Source organism: Mesocricetus auratus, unplaced genomic scaffold (genome assembly GCF_017639785.1).
Source record: "Mesocricetus auratus isolate SY011 unplaced genomic scaffold, BCM_Maur_2.0 Super-Scaffold_100691, whole genome shotgun sequence".
Lineage (NCBI taxonomy): Eukaryota > Metazoa > Chordata > Mammalia > Rodentia > Cricetidae > Mesocricetus > Mesocricetus auratus.
Window position 1 is genome coordinate 23,337,848 of NW_024429267.1, and position 25,331 is coordinate 23,363,178.

The following is a 25,331-nucleotide window of genomic DNA, read 5'->3' on the forward strand; positions in this document are numbered from 1 at the left end:
ATGCAAGTAGATTTATAAAAATCTTTGAGGATATGTAAAAGCAGAATTTGATGATTTAATGATAGGATGATGTCCATGCTTTAATATTTCACCGGCTCATGTAAAGATTACATTTCCAGGAAAATGCATTTTTTAGATGAATACACTTTGCCTTAGGGTCTGCTGCACTCGGAACCATTTCACATTCCGTTCCTGTGACTGACTGACATGCATGACTATGACAAACACTTGGCAGCCTCGCTGGGCGAGGCCTGAGTGTGAGGACTCAGACTGTCATTAAACTGGGGCCTGGAGCCAAGGACTGAGTGCATGCTCCAAGCCCCACCATCCTACTGGCCAAGGCACAAGTGCAAATTGTACTTGTGAGTTTATCATAAATTATTATTATTTAATAGAGCATTTTAAGCTTGACAAAGAAAGTGCTCCCCCCATGGGATGGAATGACACTGCATGGCAGGCAGAATTTTATTTGATAAATAATGCGGGAAGGCTACTGAGAGAGATTACAAATTCTGTCTCTCGGGTTTTTAGAAGAAGAGCCATCTGTACAGGATGAGTCTGAGGTAGGGCTGTGTCTGTGAGTCTAAAAGGCAAGTGGTATTGTGAAAGGGACATTTCATAACCAAAAGAGAACAAATGTCATCTTTCATCTTTCCAGTAAATCTTTTCTTGTGATTTCAGCAAATTGATTGATGTTCACAGTTTCTTTTTGCCATGTTGTTATCTGACCAAAGAGTGGGCCTGTTTCTCTGTAGACTTGGAACACGTACATATTAAGAAACCTGCGTCTACAGCAGAATGGGAGAGCTAACTGCAGATTTGTTCATAGGAGGCTCACAACTACTTTTTCATTAAATTGGGGAAAGTGAATTCAATGAATAAAGTTTGGTTTTGCTTTTCAAGAAGATGTTAATATGTTTAACATATTAAATATACATGGTGGGGGAGTTAACAAACACTCAGAATATATCAAGTACAGAGACATGGGACTCATTTTGTACCATGTATGATAGATTACATATTCTGGAAGACATATTTTGCTCAATAGGTTTTGAGTACAATTTTCACTTTTGGACACTCAGCATCTCTGTGTCTTACTACAACTCTGGTTTCATCATGCTTTTTATAGGAAATATGAAAACATGCACATTCATTGGCCCATCTGGGAAAGATCTATTTGTGCCAGTGTGTGTCAGAGTGATGCTTAGTGCTGAGCATGTGTCTACAGATGAACAGTAATACAAAATTTCTGCCCACACAAAAGCTTATATTTTAGAACAGGAAAGCATATAATAAACAATTAAATAATAAGAAAATATGTAGTATGGAGAAAACAGGGGAAAATGAATCTGGATTTGTTTGAGTGATTCATTTACAACCAGTGGAGGTCAGAAGGGAATGGCATAACTTCTATAGATGTTCTATCAAAACTGATTTAAAAAATTACAAACTATCACTTGAGATATTTTGAGGACGTGTTTCCCTTAAACTTTAGGAAACAATAAAAACACAAAAATGTATCTTCTGTGCATTCCCTCTGTTTATGCAGTACAGAGTCTCTGCTATATCTGTGGCTCTTTCTGCTTCCCAAGTAAAGGCCATTGTGGAGACTAACAACAACAACAACAACAACAACAAAAAAATACCAGCTGACATAGGCTGGCTGTTCTGCATGCATTCTCTGTCCTGAAATTTTATTCATAGGCTGAAGATCCTGTTCTTTGGTAGAGGGCCTGCCTAAAACCCACAAGGTAGAGTTTTAATTCCTAGCACTACAAAAATAAACACGATTTCAATGAATGGAACATAAGTCTAAAGAAATCTATTAAAGGGGCCATTTCTTTTCATATGATTATAATAATAGGCAGATGAAACACAGATAATGAACAATACATAAATGTAGTCTATGATACTATCTTATAATTTCACTACATTTCTATTTGGATAAACCCATTTTAAGTTATTATGTAAAACTTTGATGACAAGTTATAAAATCCTTACTTCCTTTTGATTGGCTCTGGTAACTAGCCCAACTGACTTTAAAACACACATTTGAAAGCTTAAATTCCATTTCAATGCTTCTAAAATGTAAATTGTCACCATTATACAATAAATTTGTGCATAAGTATAGTTTACTAGCTCATTTATTCTGAATCTACATAATTAAGCATCATTAATAAGAATATTGTATATAGCCTATACAAGATGACAAAATCAGTTAAACTTCAATATGTTTATTTGTCATTGAATTCTTTTGATTATGGAAGGTGAGCTATGGTCTGTCTTGGATGGCAACCTACAGAAAGAAGAAATAAAATTAGCAAGAGAGGGGTAATTATGCATGTGGATTATGAAATATCTCACCAGCCCCAAACCCACAGGGAAACTTAGTGAAGAAACCATTCTGACCATCATTCTAATAATATAGCGTTACTCTCTATTCAATTTACCTAGTTTTATACTGATTACCCCTTCCCAGTTTTATTTGGGGGCTCATTACATAGAATAAGAAACTTGTTGGTTAAAAATAAATAGTCACAGGGCCTTCTTTGGTGTTTGTAAATTTCATTGTTCTCTAAGATATGGTATTTCCAACACAGTGAGATTGACAGAGTTATGTACAATCTAGATGGCTCTCAGGAAATAGTTAAAAATAGATCATGTGAATTTCATACCCTTCAAACTTGCTTTGTTGCTTTGGAGTCTCGTGAAGTTGAGATTATTGTGTTAACCTACCTATAATCTATACTTCTTTCGGGTTCATTTCCCTCTGCAGTTTCACTAAAAAGACAGAAGAACATCTCTCCTCTCTTCTCTACTAGCTCTTCTCCAGGTCCCAAGACCAATCAGAAGGGCAGGTTTTAAACAGGGACTGGTTAGTACCTTGGATAGTTCCTGAGAGTCCATCTTCCTGATTTAAACTCATGGCCTCATTGGGTCTTTATTCCAGAGAATTCCAGCTATCTAGAAGTTGTCTTTCCCTTCTATGTATTTAAACACTCATTTTCAGTGCTTACATGATATTACCTGAAAGCACCTGCAGCGGAATGGCCCAGAGGCATGCAGTCTAGCATGGTCATGGAGTGCTCTCCTTTATTCTCTTCCTCACCAACCTTCTGCCCTCAGCAGACACATGGTGTTTTGCCTACAAAAGTATGCAGTAGAGATTTAGTGACCCCAGGAGCTCTCTGAGTCTTGTAATAACATATTTTGAAGAGTTAATCAGGAGTTTAACTAACAGGGATTAAGAGTAGAAATTTAAAGCTATTTCACAGCATGGGGTATAATTGGTTTCTTTTGTACTTTGCTCTGCTGCTCAACCAAGGATACTGTATAATCATGCATTTGCTGCAAAATCTATTACCCTTTACAAACATCAGGCAATAGATAGATCACATTCTGATCTTCACATTGTTGATTTAAAAATGAACTCCTCCCAATGTTCATTGATAATTTAGAACAATAAGAAAAAATATGTCACTCTGCCTTATTTGTCATTCAAGGAAATGTTATCTCCTTTACTTCATGTGTACACAATAATTGTTCCATCTTATATACTTTTTGTTTCTCTTACTTTGTTCTGTCTAGATACAGAAACAAGGAGGGGCTTTCAGTGGTATCTAGACTCTAGGCCTTCACTTTATGAAGGTCACTGCTGAACCAGATGTGTGCTGTCCCGCAGAGGCTTTTTTTCCTTCTATAATCCTACTGACTTTTTTTGCATCATTGTTTATCTTATTTTGGAAGGAATTCTATGAAATATTTCTGAAATTGGGGAAGAAAAAAAACAGACCAAGAATCTCATGAGACAGCATGTTAGGAGAAATAAATAAAGAAAAATGTCATGTATTTTAAGTAGTCTAATATATCTACTTAGTTTGGGAGTAACTACAATTGAGCAAGGATACTAATAAAACAAATTTGCCTTTTTTCACTTAATTCTTGAACTAGAACATAGACCTACCTGACTAATGTGCTAACAGCACTAACTCTTTCAATGAAGGCACATGAACCTGCATTGTTACACTTTTTAAAGCTCCTTTATAATCTGCTTTATACAAGATAGATTTAAACTGTTAAAAATGGAGTAGCATATAATACATTTAATTATGAGACAAAAACATGAACCAACCAAGAATCAACATGAACTATTCAAGTGTACATTAATTAAATTATTAATCTAAAAATACTCAGTTTAATGTATGATGGCATATAGTAGGAGGCCTTTGTGAGTTTTCAATAATAAAGAGTGCCGACTCTATTGAATTAAGGAAAAAGGGACAAATTAATATGGAAAAAGTTATACTGTAGTGTAATGTGAACTCTTCCCACCAGCCTGGTCCCATAGCAGCATCAATCCCAAATGAACACACAAGACTTGTATAAATTATAAAGCTGTTGGCCATTAGCTATGGTTTCTTATTAGCTAGTTTTGACTTAATTATTAACCCATTTCTATCAATCTGTTTCCACATGGTCTTCTCTTACTGCAGAAAGGGTCCAGACCTGTTACTCCTCTTATCCTATATGGTGACTGACTCAGCGTGTCCACAGAGAAGAGAAGAGAAGAGAGTGATTTCCTGTTTGTCTCTGCTTGTATTCTCATTATGCCCAGCTATGTCACTTGCAGCCTGTCTATATAGACCTCCAGATCTCTTTGGTTAGTGGCAGTTTCTGCCCAGCATCATCACTTCCTAGGATCATATACACAGAATAACATTCCCCATTATTGACTATTGTAGATTAAAATACATTTGATATAACTGTGATAAGCAATACATAATAAATTATTATTCAAATAAATACACACTTCTTACACTATTAAAGTACTTTTAAATAAGAAAAATAAATACTTGCATGGGGTATTATGCCATAAAGGTATTTTAGTATATGATTCATGTAAAACACATAAAGGTGTTCATATCTGTGACTAAATTATTAGCTATCTAACTTAAGGTATAAAAATGAGTGAAACACTATGACATGTTATCACACTTTCAAATTACAATTCAAAATAATAGATACTGTATGTGAAAGAAACAACAATAGCCATTAGAAAATTAATAAATTTATTTCACTCAGTAAATTAGACTCAGCATGAGCAAATCTTTGCAGTCCAAAATTTCTTGGAATTTTCTTACAACAAATTAATGTTTTCAAGATTGTAATCTTCCACCAAAATTCAGAAATAAATCTTTGTGTTCTGAATTAATGACTTTATCAAACATCAAAACCACTCAAACTTTTTGAAAAATCATTTATCATCTTTTTCTTTGAAAACCTGACATATTCTGGTTATAAAAAATTCCAAAGCATAAAAACAGAAATATATACTCAGAATTCCATTACCCAGATATAATATAGAATTAATGAAATTTCATCCAAATAGCTTTATGTGTGCATATTTGTTGTTCTATGTGTGTAGATAATTTGTAAAATAAGAACACTTTCAATAACAAGTTACCCATTATTAAATAAGCAGTGATTTAGTTGTAAATCAAAAATGATAGATAACTTCTTTTTCCCTTAGGCAAAGTATTGAAACTCAGTGATAGAATCCAATGATCCATATTGGTTTGTAGTGTTATTTTCTCCATGCCCAATTTGGGTCCCATGGTGACAAAAATGGTAGCCTTAGATGCAGTCATCTGCATTATAAGCAGGAAGCAAATGGAAGTGCAATCGTGCAATGGACTTGTATTTTGTCATTGAGAATACGTGTTTCCTGGGGAATTCTCATCTCTGGTGGTTTTCAGTAAATAGTTCAGTAGCCACAGCATTACTTTTCTACATCTCGGGAGCCCCAGACCTAAGAAATGGAATTTACTAGCAAAGGTGGTTACATATATTAAAATATCCATAGACATAAACCACGATCATATTTAATCTTGAAATTTTCCAATAAACATTTAAAATTTGTTTTACAGAAAAAGGTAAATTTCAAGGAAATATTGAATTAGTAGGTTCTCACAAAATAGCTCTTATTTTGTAAAAATACTTGTGATATTAGAAATATTCATTGGTATTTGTTGAAAAATTTCAAGAGTAAATATGATTTATTTGTATGTATATAGTAATATGCCCTGGCACTTTCTTTTTTTATTATTTTAATTTTAAATAGCTTGTTTTACATGTCAATCCCAGTTCCCTCTCCCTCCCCACCTCCTGCACCCCCTCCATCCTTCCCATCCTCCCACCCTATGCCAATTCCTTCCACATAGGGGATATTTAGAGTCTGTCATTTCACTCAGGGTAGGGTCCAGGCACTCCCATAAGAATTCAGGCTGAGATAGCAACCCTCTTTGTGTTATGGACACACGATGTCTGTTAGTATTTGAGGGATAAACACTGATCCACTGCTCAGGACCCCATCGGTTGCCCAGGCCTCCTCACTGACTCTCACATTCAGGGGGTCTGGGGTCCAAGAGCTCTCCCCTGTTCAGATCAGCTGTCTCTGCTGGTTTTGCCAGTCCATTCTTTGCCAATTTGCTCTTCGCTCTTCTCTCTCTGTCGCTGGGTTCCTTGGGTTCAGTTCAGTGTTTAACTGTGGGTATTTGCCTCTGCTTCCATCAGTCACTGGATGAAGGCTCCAGGATGGTTATAGATATCAAGTCCATTATCAGGAATGGGCATTCGGGGTGGTCTCTACACTATTGTTTAGCTTGCCAATTGGTGTCATCCCTTTAGATCACTAGAGGTCACAATGGTGCCTGATCTGTCTTCTAACCTATGATTCCCTCTTCCCCCTATCCTACCCCCCCAGTCATCTTTCCTGTTCCCCCATGACCTACTCTCTCTTCCTCTTCTCCCCCTCTCTATTTCCTACCTCCCCTCACCCCACCCCTCACAGTGTTCCCCATCTGTTCAGAGGATCTTGCCTCTTTTCTCTTCTCTAGGGTAGAATGCATATGGTTTATGTTCTTTACTGTTTCCAGACTCTCTGTCAGTGGAAGTGCAGACTGGCACTCTCCTGATCCATGTCTAAAATCCATATATGAGTGAGTGCATACCATGTTTGTCTTTTTGTGACTGGGTTACCTCACTCAGGATGGTTTCTAACAGTGCTATCCATTTACCTGCGAATTTCAAGATTCCATTGTTTTTTTTTTTTTTTTTTTTTTTTTTTTTTGCTGAGTAATACTCCATTGTGTAAACGTACCACATTTTCTCTATCCACTGTTCAGTTGAGGGGCATCTATGTTGCTTCCAGGTTCTGGCTTTTACAAATAATGCTGCTATGAATATAGTGGAGCAGATGCCCTTGTTGTATGAATTGCCTCTTTTGGATATATGTCTAAGAGTGGAATTGTTGGGTCATGTGGTAGATTGATTCCCATTTTCCTGAGGAATCTCCATACTGATTTCCAAAGTGGCTGTATGAGTCGGCACTCCCACCAGCAGTGGAGGAGTGTTCCCCTCTCTCCACATCTTTTTTTTTTTAATTTAAAAAAATTTTTTTTAATTTTATTTTCCAGTTTAAATTTAGATAAGAAACAAGGTTGCTTCTCAAGTCAGTTCCAGGTCCCTCTCCCATTCCCTCCCTTCCTCCCGAGCCCTCCCCCCCCCCCCGTTATCCCCTCATTTCCCCAGGGAGGGTGAGGCCCTCCATGGGGGTGTACATAGTCTGTCATTTCATATAGGGCAGGGCCTAGACCCTTCCCCAAGAGTTCGGGGTGAGAGTGCACCTCACATTGTTCTATGGGAGTCCAAAGTCCGTGTGTATACTTGGGATGGGTACTGATCTGCTACCCAAGGCTCAATAGATTCCCTAGGCCTCCTCACTGACACCCAGATTCAGGGGGTCTTGATCAGTCCCATGCTGGATTCCCAGGCTGATGCCTGGGATTCAAGAGTTAACCTTTGTCTGGTCAGCTGTTTCTGGGGGTTAAACCAGTCCAGTCTTAATCCCTTTGATCATCAGTCCTCCCTCTCTGTTACTGGCTTTCTTGAGTTCAGCTCAGTACTTAACCAAGGGAGTCTGCCTCTTCTTCGATCAGCCACTAAATAAAGTTTCTGTTTCCCAGACTCTCTGGCCATAGGATTGTAGGCTGGCACTCCCGAGATCTATGTCTAAAATCCATATATGAGAGAGTACATGCCATGTTTCTCTTTTTGTGACTGTGTTACCTCACTCAGGATGGTTTCTTCTAGTGTCATCCATTTGCCTGCGAATCTCATGATTCCATTATTTTTTTCTGCTGAATAGTACTCCATTGTGTAGATGTACCACATTTTCTCTATCCACTCTTCAGGTGAGGGCCATCTAGGTTGCTTCCAAGTTCTGGCAATTACAAATAAAGCTGCTATGAACATAGTGGAACAGACATCTTTGTTGTATGAATGGGCATCTTTTGGATATATGCCTAAGAGTGGAGTTGCTGGGTCTTGTGGTAGGTTTATTCCCATTTTTCTGAGGAATCTCCATACTGATTTCCAAAGTGGCTGAACCAGTTGGCACTCCCACCAGCAATGGAGGAGTGTCCCCCTTTCACCACATCCTCTCCAGCATAAATTGTCATTGGTGTTTTTGATTTTAGCCATTCTGACAGGAGTGAGATGGTATCTGAGTGTTGTTTTGATTTGCATTTCCCGGATGGCTAAGGATGTTGAGCACTTTCTCAAGTGCCTCTCAGCCATTTTAGACTCCTCTATTGAAAACTCTCTATTTAGTTCTGCAGCCCACTTTTTAATAGGGTCCTTTGGTGTTTTGGAGACTTGCTTCTTGAGTTCTTTGTAAATTTTGGAGATCAACCCTCTGTCAGATGTGGGATTAGTGAATATTTTTTCCCATTCTGTGGGCTGCCTTTTTGTCTTGCTGACTGTGTCCTTTGCTTTATAGAAGCTTCTCAGTTTCAGTAGGTCCCATTTCTTTATTGTTGATCTCACTGTCTGTGCTACTGGTGTTATGTTCAGGAAGCTGTCTCCTGTACCAATTCGTTCAAGGGTACCACCCACTTTCTCTTCTAAGAGGTTCAGTGTGGCTGGATTTATGTTGAGGTCTTTGATCCATTTGGACTAAAGTTTTGTGCATGGCGATAAACATGGATCGACCCACATTCTTCTACATGCCAGTCTCCAATTATGCCAGCACCATTTGTTGAAGATGCTTTCTTTATTCCATTGTATATTTTTAGCTTCTTTGTCAAAGATCAGATGTTCGTACGTGTGTGGGTTAGTACCCGGATTTTCAATTCGATTCCATTGGTCTACCAGTCTATTTTTGTGCCAATACCCAGCTGTTTTCAGGACTATAGCTCTATAATAGAGCTTGAGGTCAGGGATGGTGATGCCTCCGGACGTTGCCTTGTTGAACAGGGTTGTTTTGGCTATCCTGGGTCTTTTGTTTTTCCATACAAAATTGATTATTGTTCTTTCAAGGTCTGTGAAGAATTGTGCTGGGATTTTAATGGGGATTGCATTGAATCTGTAGATTGCTTTTGGCAGGATTGCCATTTTTACTACATTGATCCTACCTATCCAAGAGCATGGGAGATCTTTCCATTTTCTGAGGGCTTCTTTAATTTCTTTCTTTAAAGATTCAAAGTTCATACGATACAGGTCTTTCACTTGTTTGGTTAGTGTTACCCCAAGGTATTTTACGTTGTTCGTGGCAATTGTAAAGGGTAATGTTTCTCTGATTTCTCTTTCAGCCCTTTTATCATCTGCATATAGTCCACATCTTCTCCAGCATAAATTGTCTTTGGTGTTTTTTATTTTAGCCATTCTGACAGGAGTAAGATGGTATCTCAGCATTGTTTTGATTTGCATTTCCCTGATGGCTAAGGATGTTCAGCACTTTCTTAAGTGCCTCTTGGCCATTTTAGCCTCCTCTATTGAGAATTCTCTGTTTAGTTCTGTACCCCACCTTTTAATTGGATCCTTTGGTGTTTTGGAGACTTGCTTCTTGAGTTCTTTGTATATTTTGGAGATTAGCCCTCTGTCGGATGTGGGGTTAGTGAATATCTTTTCCCATTCTGTGGCCTGCCTTTTTGTCTTGTTGACTGTGTCCTTTGACTTACAAAGCTTTTAAATTTCATGAGGTCCCATTTGTTTATTGTTGATCTCAGTGTCTGTGCCACTGGTGTTATGTTCAGGAAGTGGTCTCCTGTACCAACTCATTGAAGAGTATTTCCCACTTTCTCCTCTACAAGTTTCAGTGTGGCTGGATTTATGTTGAGATCTTTGATCCATTTGGACTTAAGTTTTGTACAAGGCAATAAACATGGGTCTATCTGCAGTCTTCTGCATACCAGTACACAGTTATGCTAGCACCATTTGTTGAAGATGCTTTCTTTTTTCCATTGTACAGTTTTAGCTTCTTTGTCAAAAATCAAGTGTTAATAGGTGTGTGGGTTAAAATTAGGGCTTTCGATTCGGTTCCATTGGTCTACCTGCCTATTTTTGTGCCAATACCAAGCTGTTCTCAGGACTATAGCTCTATAATAGAGGTTGAAGTCAGGTATGGTGTGCCTCCTGAAGTTCCTTTATTGTATAGGGTTGTTTTGGCTATCCTGGGCCTTTTGTTTTTCCATATAAAGTTGGTTAATGTTCTTTCCAGGTCTGTGAAGAATTGTGCCGGAATTTTGATAGGGATTGCATTGAATCTGTTGACTGCTTTTGGCAAGATTGTCATTTTTATTATGTTGATCCTACCAATCCAAGAGCATGGGAGATTTTTCCATTTTCTGGTATCCTCTTTGATTTCTTTCTTTAAAGACACAAAGTTCTTGATATACAGTTTTTCACTTCCTTGGTTAACATTATCCCCAGATATTTGATGCTGTTTATGGCTATTGTAAAGGGTGAGATTTCTCTAATCTCTTTCTCAGTCACTTCATCATCTGTATATAATAGGGCCACTGATTTTTTTGAGTTAACCTTGTATCCTGCCACTTTGCTGAAGGTGTTTATCAGCTCTAGGTGTTCCCTTGCAGAGTTTTTTGGGTCACTTATGTAAACTATCATATAATCTGCAAATAGTGAAAGCTTGACTTCTTCTTTTCCTATTTTTAATCCCCTTTATCTCCTTTTGTTGTCTTATTGCTGTAGCTAGAACTTCCAGTACAATATTGAAGAGATATGGAGAGAGTGGAGAGCCTTGTCTTGTTCCTGATTTTAGAGGAATTGCTTTGAGTTTCTCTCCATTTAGTTTGATGTTAGCTGTTGGTTTACTGTATATTGCCCTTATTACATTCGGGTATGTTCCTGTTATCCCTGATCTCTCTAGGACGTTTATCATGAAGGGGTGCTGGATTTTGTCAAAGGCTCTTTCAGCATCTAGTAAGATGATCATGTGGTTTTCTTTCACAGTTTGTTTATATGGTAGACTACATTGATAGATTTTCTAATGTTGAACCATCCCTGCATTCCCGGGATGAAGCCTATGTGATCATGGTGGATGATTTTTCTGATGTGTTCTTGAATCTGCTTTGCTAGTATTTTATTGAGTATTTTTGCATCGATGTTCATGAGGGAAATTGGTCTATAGTTCTCTTTCTTAGTTGTGTCTTTGTGTGGCTTGGGCATCAAGGTAATTGCAGCCTCGTAAAAAGAGTTTGGCAGTGAGCCTCCTGCTTGTATTGTGTGGAATACTTTGAGGAGCATTGGAATTAGCTCTTCTTTGAATTTCTGGTAGAATTCTGCACTGAAGCCATCTGGGCCTCGGCTTTTTTTGTTTGGGAGACTTTTGATGATGGCTTCTATTTCATTAAGGGTTATAGGTCTGTTTAAATTGTTTATCTGCTCTTCATTTAGTTTTGGCAAGTGATATCTATCCAGGAAATTGTCCATTTCCTTTAAATTTTCGAATTTTGTGGAGTACAGATTTTCAAAGTATGCCCTGATGATTCTCTGGATTTCCTCAGAGACTGTTGTTTTGTCCCCCCTTTCATTTCTGATTTTGTTAATTAGCATGCTCTCTCTCTCTGTCTTTTGGTTAGTTTGGACAGAGGTTTGTCTATTTTGTTGATTTTCTCAAAGAACCAAGTCTTTGTTTCATTGATTCTTCTCAATGTTTTCCTGATTTCTACTTGATTTGTTTCAGCCCTCAATTTGATTATTTCCTGGCGTCTGCTCCTCCTGGGTGAGTTTGCTTCTTTTTGTTCTAGAACGTTCAGCTGTGTTATTAATTCTCTAGTATGACAGTTCTCCAGTTTCTTCTTGTGGGCACTTAGTGCTATGAACTTTGCTCTCAGCACTGCTTTCAATGTGTCCCATAAGTTTGCATATGTTGTGTCTTCATTCTCATTGAATTCCAGGAAGTCTTTAATTTCTTTTTTTATTTCTTCCTTTACCCAGGGATGGTGCAATTGTGCATTGTTCAATCTCCATGAGTTTGTAGGGTTTCTGCGATTTGTGTTATTGTTGAATTCTAATTTTCATGCATGGTGGTCTGATAAGATACAGGGGGTTATTCCAATTTTTTTGTATCTGTGGAGATTTGCTATGATTCCTATTATGAGTTCAATTTTAGAGAAGCTTCCATGTGGTGCCGAGAAGAAGGTATATCCCTTTGCGTTTGGGTGGAATGTTCTATAGATGTCTGTTAAACCCATTTGGGTCATAATTTCTATTAGTTCTTTTGTTTCTTTGTTAAGTTTCTGTCTGGGGGTCCTGTCTAGTGGTGAGAGCAGAGTGTTGAAGTCTCCTACTATTAGTGTGTGAAATTTTATGTGCCATTTGAACTTTAATAATGTTTCTTTCACAAATGTAGGTGCCTTTGTATTTGGGGCATAGATGTTTAAAATTGAGACTTCATCTTGATGGTCTTTTCCTTTGATGAAGATGAAATGTCCTTATTCATCTCTTTGATTGATTTTAATTTGAAGCCTAGTTTGTTAGATATTAGGATTGCTCCACCCACTTGTTTCTTGGGTCCGTTTGATTGGAAAATCTTTTCCCAACCCTTTACTTTGAGATATGTCTGTCTTTGATGTTGAGATGTGTTTCTTGTAGGCAGCAGAAGGATGGGTTCTCTCTTCGTATCCATTCTTCTAGTCTGTGTCTTTTTATAGGCAAGTTGAGGCCATTGACATTGAGGGATATCAGTGACCATTGATTGATGATTCTTGTTTGTGCTTGATTTATTGGTAGTGAAGTTATTTTGTGTAGTTTCTCCTCCCTTTTTCTTTTGCTGTTTTGTAAAGTGGGATTATATATTGCCTGTGTCTTTGTGAGTGTATTTATCTTCCTTGGATCTAGGTTATCCTTCTAGCACTTTCTGTAGAGCAGGATTCATGAATACATATTGTTTAAATCTGGCTTTGTCATGGAATATTGTTTTCTCCATCTATGATAATTGAAAGCTTTGCTGGATATAGTAGTCTGGGCTGGCATTCTTGTTCCCTTAGCGTTTATAGGACATTTGTCCAGGATCTTCTGGCTTTCATCGTTTCAATTGAGAAGTCATGTGTAATTCTGATATATCTGCCTTTATCTATTACTTGGCCTTTTTCTTTGGCTGCACTTAATATTTTCTCTTTATTCTGTAGGTTTTATGTTTTGATTATTATATGGCAAGGTGCCTTTTTTCTGGTTTGGGGTTCTGTAAGATTCTTGTATTTTCATAGGCATATCCTTCTTTAGGTTAGGGAAGTTTTCTTCTATGATTTTGTTGCATATGTTTTCTGTACCTTTAAGTTGTATTTCTTTGCCTTCTTCTATACCTATTATTCTCAGGTTTGGCTTCTTCACGGTGTCCCATATTTCCTGGATATTTTGTGTTAGGGATTTGTTGGTTTTGAGGTTTTCTTTGGTTGACGACTATATATCCTCTAATGAATCTTCAACACCTGAGATTCTCTCTTCTATCTCTTGTATTCTATTGGTGATACTTCCATCTGTATTTCCTGATCGTTTACCCAGCTTTTCCATTTCCAGCATCCCCTCGTTCTGTGTTTTCTTTATTGTTTCTATTTCAGCTTTCAATCCTTCAACTGTTTGAGTTGTTTCCTTCATTTTTTGGTTGTTTTTTTCTTGGTACTCTTTAGATTATTTGAGGGATTTGTTTATTTCTTGAATTTTTTCCCCTCATTTCATGGAATTTTTTGTTTATTTTTTCCTCTATTTATTTAAAGGATTTCCTCGTTTCTTTTTTGAGGGTTTCTATCATCTTCATAAAATGATTTTTAAGGTCTGTCTCCTCTGCTTCATCTATGTAGTGCATTTCAGGTCTTGCTGGTGTTGGTTCCCTAGATTGTGGTGGAGTCATGTTGGTCTTTTGATTGCTGAGTGAGCACTTGCTCTGTCTTCTTCCCATCTCTTCTTCTAGTGGGTGCTGGTGGGGTCTTTCTGTCTCCACTGGTCTCCTTCCTTCCTGAAGCTGAAGCTGGCTGGGGTCACCGGAATTTGGGCCTGGAAGTGCTGGTGTCTTTCCTGGCTGGCTGGGCTCCCTGGAGTTTGGGGCCTGGAAGGGCTGATGTCTTTCCTGTGTGGGCGGGTCTTCTGGATGCCAGGAGTGGCCCTGGAAGATCAAGGGGATGGGTCTTGGGCAGAGGATGGGGAGTGTCCCCCAGGAGACCCAAGCTCACCTGGCTGAGATCTCTGGAATTTGGGGCCTGGAAGGGCTAGCCCTGGCCCTTTCTTTTGTGAACCATATTTCTTCCTTACTAAGAGTAGACATTGCACTCCGGAGGCAGAGGCAGGTGTATCTCTGTGAGTTCAAGACCAAGCCTGGTCTACCGAGTGAGTTCTAGGACAGGCTCCAAAACAATACAGAGAAACCCTGTCTGAAAAAACCAAAAAAAAAAAAAACTGGAGTAGACATTCTGTATCTTATAAAAAAACATATTTAGTGATTTATTGATTCATTCACAAAATCAATACATGTCTGTGACCACATTCCCTCAGTATTCTAATTTGTATTGACAGTTAAACTTGTCAAGATATATGGAATTTACATTGTTTTTATAGCAATAAACTCCATAGTTGTTCATTTGCATATTTGAATCTTTCTATAATTTATTCAGTTATTCTATGAGGCTTTCACTTTTGATTTTTTTGTTTTTTGTTTTGTTTTGTTTTGTTTTTTTCGAGGCAGGGTTTCTCTGTATTGTTTCAGAGGCTGTCCTGGAATTGGCTCTGTAGACCAGGCTGGCCTCAACCTCACAGAGATCCACCTGCCTTTGCCTCCCAAGTGCTGGGATTAAAGGCATGCACCACCAACGTCCGACCACTTTTGGTTTTTTATCTTTAGTACTTAATTAACTAAATTTTCAGGCAAGATTTTTGAATAGTTAGAATTAGAGTGTGTTTATATGTTATTAACTGATAAATTTTTCAAGTCATATAGTCTTTGTTTTATCTATTCATTATGTTTATGATTCATGCTGTGTTGGTTAATTATAAGGTCGTTAGTCAAAATTCCTTCATTCAGAATTTAGACTTTCATTCTTGGGAAAACAACTTTTATTTCTCAAATGCTGCAAAACCTGAGCTCTTATTTGCTTATGCTGTATTCACTTTCAAAGTGTTTTAATCTCATTCCATTTTATCTTCACAAACCTATAGGTACCAAGGAAGAACAGGTGAAAAGATTGTAAGAAAGGGGATGGAAGACACCAGGAGAACAAGGCCTTCTTAATTAGCTGAGCAAGGCACACATGAGCTCAGGGAGATGGAAGCAGCAAGCACAGGCCCTACACCAGTCTGAACCAGGTCCTCTGTATATTTATTATACCTTAAAATTTTTATAGGACTCCTGATTGTGAAAATGAATGGGTTGCTGAATCTTTTGCTTGCTCTTAGGACTCTTTTCCTTTTATTTATTTACAGCACTTAATGTCTATATGATAGCCTTTTCTTTCTCTTATTATACTTTATTTTATCAAGTTTTTTTGTTATCTCTTAAATGCCTGTTCTTCTCTAATGTGAGACAAAAAAAGTAGTGGAACTGGAGGAAATGGGAGGTGATGAAGTACTTGGAAAAGTAAAGGGAAGGATATCTATAATCAGGATATATTGTATGAGAATACATTTTTAAAAAATCTACATCCAATGAAAATAGATAAAAAAGACAAAATAGACTGTCTCATAAGACAAATCTAAAGGAAATTCAGGCTTCTAACTTTTATGGAACATTTAAAATTTTGTATTCTAGAGTTTTAATAATTTCTAATTTTACTAGAAACTCTGATACAAGAAAAATAATTCAGATAATTTGTAGGATATTGCAATGCTGCAGACTTACCACAGCCTGGGGTCAGGTCCTGAGACAGGAAAGGGTTATCGGTGGAGGAATTGTCCAACCACCAAATGAGTTTCACACATGTGACTGGTCCTGAATATCTTGATCCGACTTTACTTATACTTCAAAAACAAGCATGTTTCCCCCACTCTTCAGAATTAGCTTCTGATAGAAACAAATATGTCAAATGTTTTTCCCAAACCCTTACATTAAAACAACCTTTAAAGCAAAATCAACTGTTCATTATTTTGCTAGGTTGGCTAAATATCAAGCCAGGTACATCCTGTCTTTACAAAGCTAAAAGTTGATAAATATAGGAACACATTCTCAAGAACTACCATCAAAATTTAACAAAGCATATTTGCAGAGATAGAAGTTATTTGCCATAAATTGCTAGCATATATTTACCTTGTATTTCTCTAACTTTTTCCTTGTCCTACAAAAGGGTCCTGCATACTTTGCTGAGTGAGAGACAATCTCTGTGGTCTTGCCTTATTGAGACCTGTTGGAGAAGCAGTCATATGCTGATCTGAAAGTAGACCACATAGCTACCCAAAGTACAATGTGTTGTACACTTTGAATTTTTCCCATTGCTTTTCTGAAACAATAACAGAAATTCAAACTATAAAGGGAAGAGACTTTGGAGTCAGTTAATACACCCTCTCATACTTAGCTATAGCTAAAGAAGAAATACACACCAGTTACCTCCAAGGTCAAGATATTAGCTTAGGACTGAACCTGTTTGCACAGGCTTATACTCTCAGCTACTGAAGAAAGAGGATTGCAAGTTCAAGAACTGACAAAGCAATTTAGTGAGGCCATGTCTCAAAGCAAACAATGGATGGGCTTTTACTCAGTGTTCCAGTGCTTGTTGAACATGTGTGAGATCACAAGGTCTGTCTCCAGTATTGCAAAAAGAAGAAACACATACCTGTGTCTATTTCTCCTCAGATTCCGTTGCGGGTTAAAGGACCACGGACAGATGGGAAACGCAGACTCTACTTTGGGCTCAGGTCTCTATGAACAACTGGAGGAACTCTGGACACTTGTCAATGTGTATCTTTGCAAGAAACATGTAAGAAAGTAAGAGGGGGTGGTAACCAAGAAAAAGTGAGGCACCTTCCCTTCTGCTTTTAGTCAAGTGGATACTTGAGATATTTTGTTCAGTTTTGCATTGCAATTGATTTCTCTCTGTTTGAAAGTCAATCTCACCATTTTAAGCAGAAGAATTTGAATTGGGTGTGTTCTTTTAGTACAAGGCCATTGTAATAGTGGTTGCCTGCACCTTCCATGTCCACCTTTCATGAATGTTGTCTGAAAAGGATGGAAGACTGGCACAATCTTACCAGGAGACAACTGGGTAGTATGATTTATTAGATTACCCTGTCTAAACATAAGGAATTCTCCACATGAATCATAATAGAAAATTTGTATTCATATATATTTTGCCTAAAGCAATAAGGATTGATTGTCTTCATAATATTGTTGACATAGAAAATCTTGGAAAACATGAGTAATTTCTAGATTATTGTGTATCCTTTCAATGGTCATCATATCAAATGTAATGCTGACAATATATTGCTGAGATATTTTACAATGTAAGTTTTATATTAAACAATTATATTTAAAGAATATATATATATATACATGGTTTGCTTAAATGGATATTAAAAGAATTATGTGTCATATTGGTAAGGCTTCCTAGCTCTTCTTTAAAGGTAATTCAAACTAGGTATCAAGAAAGAAAGAAAATGTGGTAAGTGAACATAGTAGAAAACTTATACAGAAGAGCATGTGGTTATTAAAGCCCATGGTAATTTCATTCATGGCTTAAACTGTGGTGCCTTGGTAAACACAAAGAAATGACTATTGGTCCTTATGGAATCATGATTCAATTTAGTGTTAACAGTTCTGTTATAATTTCAATGGATAATGTTAACTGTTAGGGTTCAATTGAGCTAGATAATTAGTATGACACCCATCCTGTAAAACAGGTCACATTCTGTCTTGGAGTATTTTTGTTGATGGTTGTGATTTATTTGACCCAATACATTTAGGACATTGAGCAAAGAATTGATTATTGCTGGGCACTGGTGGCTGTTGACTTTAATCCTAACTCTTGGGAGGCAGAGGCGGGAGATCTATGTGAGCTTGAGGCCAGCCTGGTCTACAGAATGAGTTCCAGGACAGCCTCTAAAGCAATACAGAAAAACCCTGTCTCACAAAACCAAACCAAAAGAAAAAAAGAGATTGTTTTGGCATTACTCTAGAGGCCCCAGCTTTCCAGTTACTTACCTTATTCCAGCCATAGAATCTAAAACTGGGGAACCACATCTGCCTCTTAACCTAGCTTCTTCAGGTCCTGTGCCAAATCTAGTCCCACACATGGACAAGAAGAAATCCCATCTGAATTCTCAACTAGTGGCAAATGCTTTTGATGGAAGCCAGAGCAGATGAGGATAGCAAATACGTTATGAGTAAAGTTTCTTAATGTCCTACAGGTCTGGCAGGGTTTCACCTCTAGGCACCCCTGGAGAGTGCTTGGGAGCATAAAGTAGGATCTTACGCAATGGACTAAGATGCATTAGTCATATTTGCTTACCTTATAAAACCAAAATTATATCTCTCAATTGTTTTCAAGACAGCTGCAGCTAGTGTATCTATCCCTCTGGGTACTCTCAGACTTGGGTTATATTTTCTCAACTGGTTGGAACAGTTTAGACCCTGGCTACCACATTGCTATACTACAGCAAACAAATTATTCAAAGCTTATTATTACTATGATTCACCACAGAGGGAACTTCAGATTTAGGAAATTCCCAATGTTGTAGGGAATGGAAAACTTTGAAACTGTATCATAACAAATTTTACTGAGGAGCCAAGAATTTAGGATAGAGAATTGGGTTTGAGACTTTGGTGGGGAACTTGCTTCTTAGAATAGTATGCACTGGATTGGAAGGAAGCATAGAGAAAGGCAGACAAATCAGAATTTAGATCAAAGGGCACCAGAACAGAAATAACACTTTTACATTTAATGCATATACTGCAGACACATTATATTTATAAGGATTATATGACACAGAATATAATCCTTTACACTTTCACTTTTGTCACTATGCATTTATCCTTTTTAAACTTAGATTTGTTAGTTAGGCAGAGGATTATTATACTTCTTTTTTGCGTGTTTTTCTTTTCTTTCTTTCTTATTAATTTAATTTTAAATAGCTTGTTTCCCAGTTCCCTTTCCCTCTCCTCCTCCTGCACCCCCTAGAATCCCCCAGCCTCCCATCCTATCCCCAGTTCCTTCCACATAGGGGATATCTAGAATCTGTCGTTTCACTTAGGGAAGGGTCCAGGCACTCCCCTAAGAGTCCAGGCTGAGAGAGCATCCCTCTTTGTGTTATGGACACACAAAGTCCATTTGTATGCCAACGATAAACACTGATCTACTGCTCAGGGCCCCATAGGTTGCCCAGTCATATGTTAGAAGACAGATCTGGCATCAGTGAGACCTCTAGTGATCTAAAGGGATGACACCAACTGGCAAGGAAAGCAATAGTGGAGAGACCACCTTAAATCTCCATTCCTGATAATGAACTTGATGTCTATAGCCATCCTAGAACCTTCATCCAGTGACTGATGGAAGCAGAGGCAAACATCCACAGTTAAACACTGAACTGAACCCACAGAACCCAGTGACAGAAAGAGACGAGTGATGAGCAAATTGGCAAAGAATGCACTGGCAAAACCAGCAGAGACAGCCAATCTGAACAAGGGGGAGCTCTTGGACCCCAGACTGACAGCTGAGAGGCCAGCATGGGACTGATCCAGACCCCCTTTTTTATTTTTATTTAACTTTTTACACATGGTACTCTCAGTTCCCTCTCCCTTCCCTCCTTCCCTAGCCCCTCAACCCTCCAAACCCCCCACCCCACTCCATCCCCCTCTGCTCCCCAGGGAGGGTAAGGGCTTCCATTAGGGATTTTCAGAGTTTGTCATATCATCTCAGGCAGAGCCTAGGTCCTCCCCCGTGTGTCCAGGCTGAGAGAGCATCCCTCCATGTGGAATGGGATCCCAGAGTCTATTTGCATGCTAGGAATAAATACTGATCCATTCTCCAAGGTCCAACAGATTGCCTAGGCCTCTTCTCTGACACCCAGATTCAGGGGTGGGGGCAGTGTCTGGACCAGTCCCATGCTGGCCTCTCAGGCATAAATCTGGGGTCTACGTGTTCCCCCTTGTTTAGGTCAACTGCCTTCCCAAAACCCTCTACTTTGTCAAATTTCAAGTCAGGTAACCTGACAAACTTTGGTGCATGACTTACATCCAAATTATAACATAATGTAAATACATTTTAACATTATATGAGGTATTTTATCTTATCTTATTAATAACAATTGCAAAATTTTTTGTTTGTTTGTTTGTTTTTCTCAAGACAGGGTTTCTCTGTACTGTTTTCGAGACTGTCCTGGCACTCGCTCTGTAGACCAGGATGATCTCGAACTCACGGAGATCCTCCTGCCTCTGCCTCCTGAGTGCTGGGATTAAAGGTGTGTGCCACCAACTCTCGGCAACAACTATGTGTTTTATTTTCTGATAGGGTCAGAAAATCATAAAATATTTACTTTCTATGTCCTTAAAGAAATAGTTTATTATCCCTGATTTTAAACAATTCCTGTCATTCATGTTTCCTTTTTGATGCATGATATGTATTATATATACCTGAAATATACATCCATACATGTGTGTATACATGTATATATAAAGTTCATATACATAACTATGTGAAACGTGAATGATAGTTATGTTTGAAGTAAGTACATAACTATTATTAATGCTTTGACTTCAGCATGAATTGCAAAAAATGTCACAGAAGGCTTCCAGCATAAAAGGAATTCAGTGCTTGCTATGTTCCTTACTGAGTTCCAGTGATTCAAGAACTGCTAACTTCTGTCATTGGTACAATGCCCAATCTGTCAGTGGTGCACATTCTCATGTTAAAATGTTTGTGGAGCCGGGCAGTGGTGGCGCACGCCTTTAATCCCAGCACTCGGGAGGCAGAGGCAGGCGGATCTCTGTGAGTTCAAGGCTGGGCTGGACCGACAGCCTCCAAAACAATACAGAGAAACTCTGTCTCGTAAAACCAAAAATAAATGTTTGTATAAATGACAGATGCTGATTATAAACACAGTGAAGAGAACTTTAATTACTTCAGTCTGACAGGCTGTGTGGACTCAAAACAGCAGAATTAACCTTGAGGAATGAAAAATAAACTTAAATTTTGCCTCTTGATGATTGGGCGGCACACCATAACTATGAAAAACATTATTCATGCAATAGTAAATGTAAAGAAATATAAAGTACACAGTTTGAAGCATGCAAAGAAAAATGACAAAGGATGTTCTTATGTTGCCAGAGAAACAATGTTAAGTGCATCCTTGTTTTCAGGAAAACTGAATACATGTCTAATATGAATTCATGAAGCCAGTGTGTGCCATCACTTAGGTTTTTGTTTTGTTTTTTCCAGAAGGAGGAGAACCTTGGGAGACTACAATCAAGAATTGTACATTGTCTGAAAAGGTGTTATAGGAAAAAAATTCAAGTAGGCATTTGGAAGTTTCTTCAACTATTCCAACTTAAAGAAAGCATCTAATAATAATTCACATTACGAAATATGATTAAAATGGGATTTCAGTGAATTTCCACAAAATCCTTTATCTTGTTTCGAAGGTATTTATGAACCCATTTCTTCATTGAAACATTGCAAATTATCAGCAATAGGAAGGATTTGTCCTTATTAGGTTAGGAATAGGAGTAGAGGTAAATTAACAGAAATCCTAGTATATGGTGTGGAGAACAACCATGTGTGTAGAAGATGCATATTCATAGAATAGCTTACATAAGAAACATAAAATGTTACTGTTCTTTGCTTTGGAAGTCAGTAATTGTTTGACTGTGTCCCCTAAAATTGCTGAGCCTTAATGGTCACTATATTAGCACACATGGTCTTTATGAGGGCTGAGCAATTAGAGCCAGCCAGGTCAGTCGACTGAAGCCCTTCTAACAGATGCTTCATGGATATTTGGGTTTCTGTCTGGGCCTTCTGTCTTTCACTTCCTATTCCCTCTCCCCAACCTCTTTTACAGAGTTTATGATACACACTACATTAGAACATGTCTAAGATTTATATATTCTATACACAGTGGTTAAAATAGAGGTGGGGCTTTTCCAGGAATAATTCAATAATGAGAAAAGCCCATGCTGTGTCCCGTTATAGAACAGAAAATGTCCTGCTGGTATCATTGTCAGAGATGAATGGAAAAATGCCATGTCCCAGTGTGGCATTTCTTTGGGTTTAGTAGGCAGGCAAGGAATTGTGACCAGTGCACAGTTTGGTGTTCGTTTGAGGGAGAATGCCATGTCCCAGTGTGGCATTTCTTTGGGTTTAGTAGGCAGGCAAGGGATTGTGACCAGTGCACAGTTTGGTGTTTGTTTGAGCTCCTTTTCAGTTTCTTCCCACATGGTTTTCCCTGCAAGGAGAACCCTCTTGCATTCAGTGCATGCCCTTCACACCCTTTCATGCCAGCTCCCTCACGTACTCCCTTTCTATGTTTTCATCACATCAAGGATCCTGAACTAACCCAGAATCACAATCACCTTTGACTTTGGTTGTGTATTCCATTTACAATGTTGCAGAAGAGGGCAATTATACCACATTCATTTTTAACACATTTCACATTACTTAGCAGCTGTAATCAGCCCAAATTATTGAGTTCATTTTGCTAGTAATGCCTAACAACAGGATTTAAATTTCTTGAGCTTGGCATTATTTGGTTGCTCTTTGCTTTACCAGTTTTGACTCTATGATTGGAAGTGTTAATAATATATAAAATAATATAAATGTATAAAAATTATCAAAGGAAAAGTTTAGAACATTTCTAATAAGTACAAATTATATTTTAGTAATGAGAAAGTCTCTCTTTGCTTTATATTTGGTATGTTAATTAATGGTAACTTATACATGATAGTTCTTCCAAGGTTAAATTATAATTTTAATCAAATACAAGCGAGTTACTAGATGAGGCTAAACAAATTTATACTAACTATGTATAAATAAAAAAAAACTGATAGCCAGGGAAGCAGCTAAAGAAATCAGTTTAGGAGACCCTATGGCTGCAGACTGTAAAATGGATCATAAAGTTTTCAAAAATGAGCAGCATGGTTCTGGAATATTAACATGCAAGCATGTTAGAAACTGAAATTGAAATCCCATACAACATAGATCTGGAAATTGAAAATCTTCCATTGAATGTGCTCGACACCTGGCGATCCATTCATAAGAAGGTAAAATTAGAGCCACTTCTCATATTATATTCAAAAATATAAATCATGTATAAGAATAAGTCATAGAAGTATGAGATGGAAACACAGGGGAATTTCTCTATTCACTATACAAAGACTTTCTATATGTGACTCAAAATATTAAATCCATTATTAAAAGGCTGAAAAATTTGACTACATAAAATGTACTCATAAAGGAATCAAAAGATGTGACAAACCAGGAGAAAATTTAATTTTAAAAACAAACAAAAAACAAAAACCACAAACCAAGTCAAATCAAAACAAAAACCAACCAACCAACCAAACAAACAAAAACCATTTGATGAGGGCTAGCAAGATAGCTAAGTGAGCAAAGGTGTTTCAGCCTGGCTATTTACCTGAATTCATTCCCTGGAACCCACTTGGTAGATAGGGATAATCAATTTCTACAGACTGTCCTCTGATCTCCATGTACGAATTGTGACATATAAAAGTGTTTACACACAAAACTCCCAATAAATAAATGTTTATAAAGTTATTGGATGAATGCAGATTGAAAAACTTTCTTCAAAATAATTGTTTACTATTTATTTAATGAGTTTAGGTCACAAAATATCAAAGAATTCAGGAACAGATTGGAGAAGTAAATAAAATTGTCTGGTTTGACTATTTTATAATGTGTCCACACATTATTAATATTGAGAAAGCCAGATAAAAGATGTATTTGAAATTTCTTTATTTTTTTTAGTTTTCTGTTCATCTAGAATTTCTTAACACAAGAATTTATTAAAGGGATTATAAAGGCTTATACAAACAAAAAATGTGAATGTGCCTGCTGGATAGAGAGTTAGGAAATAGGAATGATCATATTTCACTGCATACTTACATGAAAATTTTGAGAATAGACTAGAATATATTGTATTACCAAAAATATACACAGGCTATATGTATCATTGTAGTTGTATGCTGAAATAAATTATCGGGTAGCCCAACCAGCTTGTAGGATGAACCAAGAAAAAAATTTAAATTCTAGTGTCTTACACACACACACACACACACACACACACACACTCTCTCTCTCTCTCTCTCTCTCTCTCTCACACACACACACACACACCTCTGTATTAAAAGGGTAGATGCCATCTTTACATAGTCATTACTTCTGGAGAAATAAGAATTAAAGGGCATCCCGAAAATTGCCATTTAATGCAATGTCTAATTTCCTAAGGCACACAGAGGTAAGAATGCCAAGGGTTGGGATTTTATGAATTTGGGTATGGGTACACTTGCTAGGTCTTTTCTCTTTGCTTATTCTGTATAAAATATATTAAAATAAAATGAAATAAAAATTAAATTGGCTGTTTTCAATGAGGAATTAAAACCCCATCTAATCCTATTCCTATTGGTTCTATAATAGAAAGTCGAAACTAGTAATTTTGATATAACTTTATATTCTTTCTTTGAATTTTATACTAAGCAAATGGTTTTATTTAAAATATTCATATGTAAAGGCACAATAAAATGCTTCAATCTATATCAATTATTTGGTGAGGTCACACACTATTTGTGTTTGGTAAAGCCCACCCAGTATTTTTTAATAAGTTGAACTAACATGTAAATTTGAAGGTATTTGGGAATTCAAATTTTATTTTTGCTTCTTGTGAAAAGAAAACAACGAGGCTAATGGTACTGGCTCTGTACTGAGAATAAGAGCTGTGCAGGCAAGATGCCTAGTCTCTGTGACTCCTGCCATCATTTCCAACTACATTTTGTACCTTCCTTGGTCATTTAATATCTTGAATTTTACCTGCTTGACACTGTGACTTAG

At 37.5% G+C, this 25,331-nt stretch overlaps 1 long non-coding RNA gene across 1 annotated transcript in view; it reads left to right on the forward strand.

Annotated features, from left to right (window-relative positions):
• LOC121137616 overlaps positions 1 to 23,097 on the forward strand; it is a 46,906-nt gene extending 23,809 nt beyond the window's left edge. Inside the window, exons 2-4 of the long non-coding RNA XR_005874907.1 lie at positions 15,508 to 15,654; positions 17,135 to 17,258; positions 21,711 to 23,097. This is a non-coding gene — a long non-coding RNA (uncharacterized LOC121137616). The remainder of the gene's footprint in view (positions 1 to 15,507; positions 15,655 to 17,134; positions 17,259 to 21,710) is intronic.
• Positions 23,098 to 25,331: the final 2,234 nt, after the last annotated feature.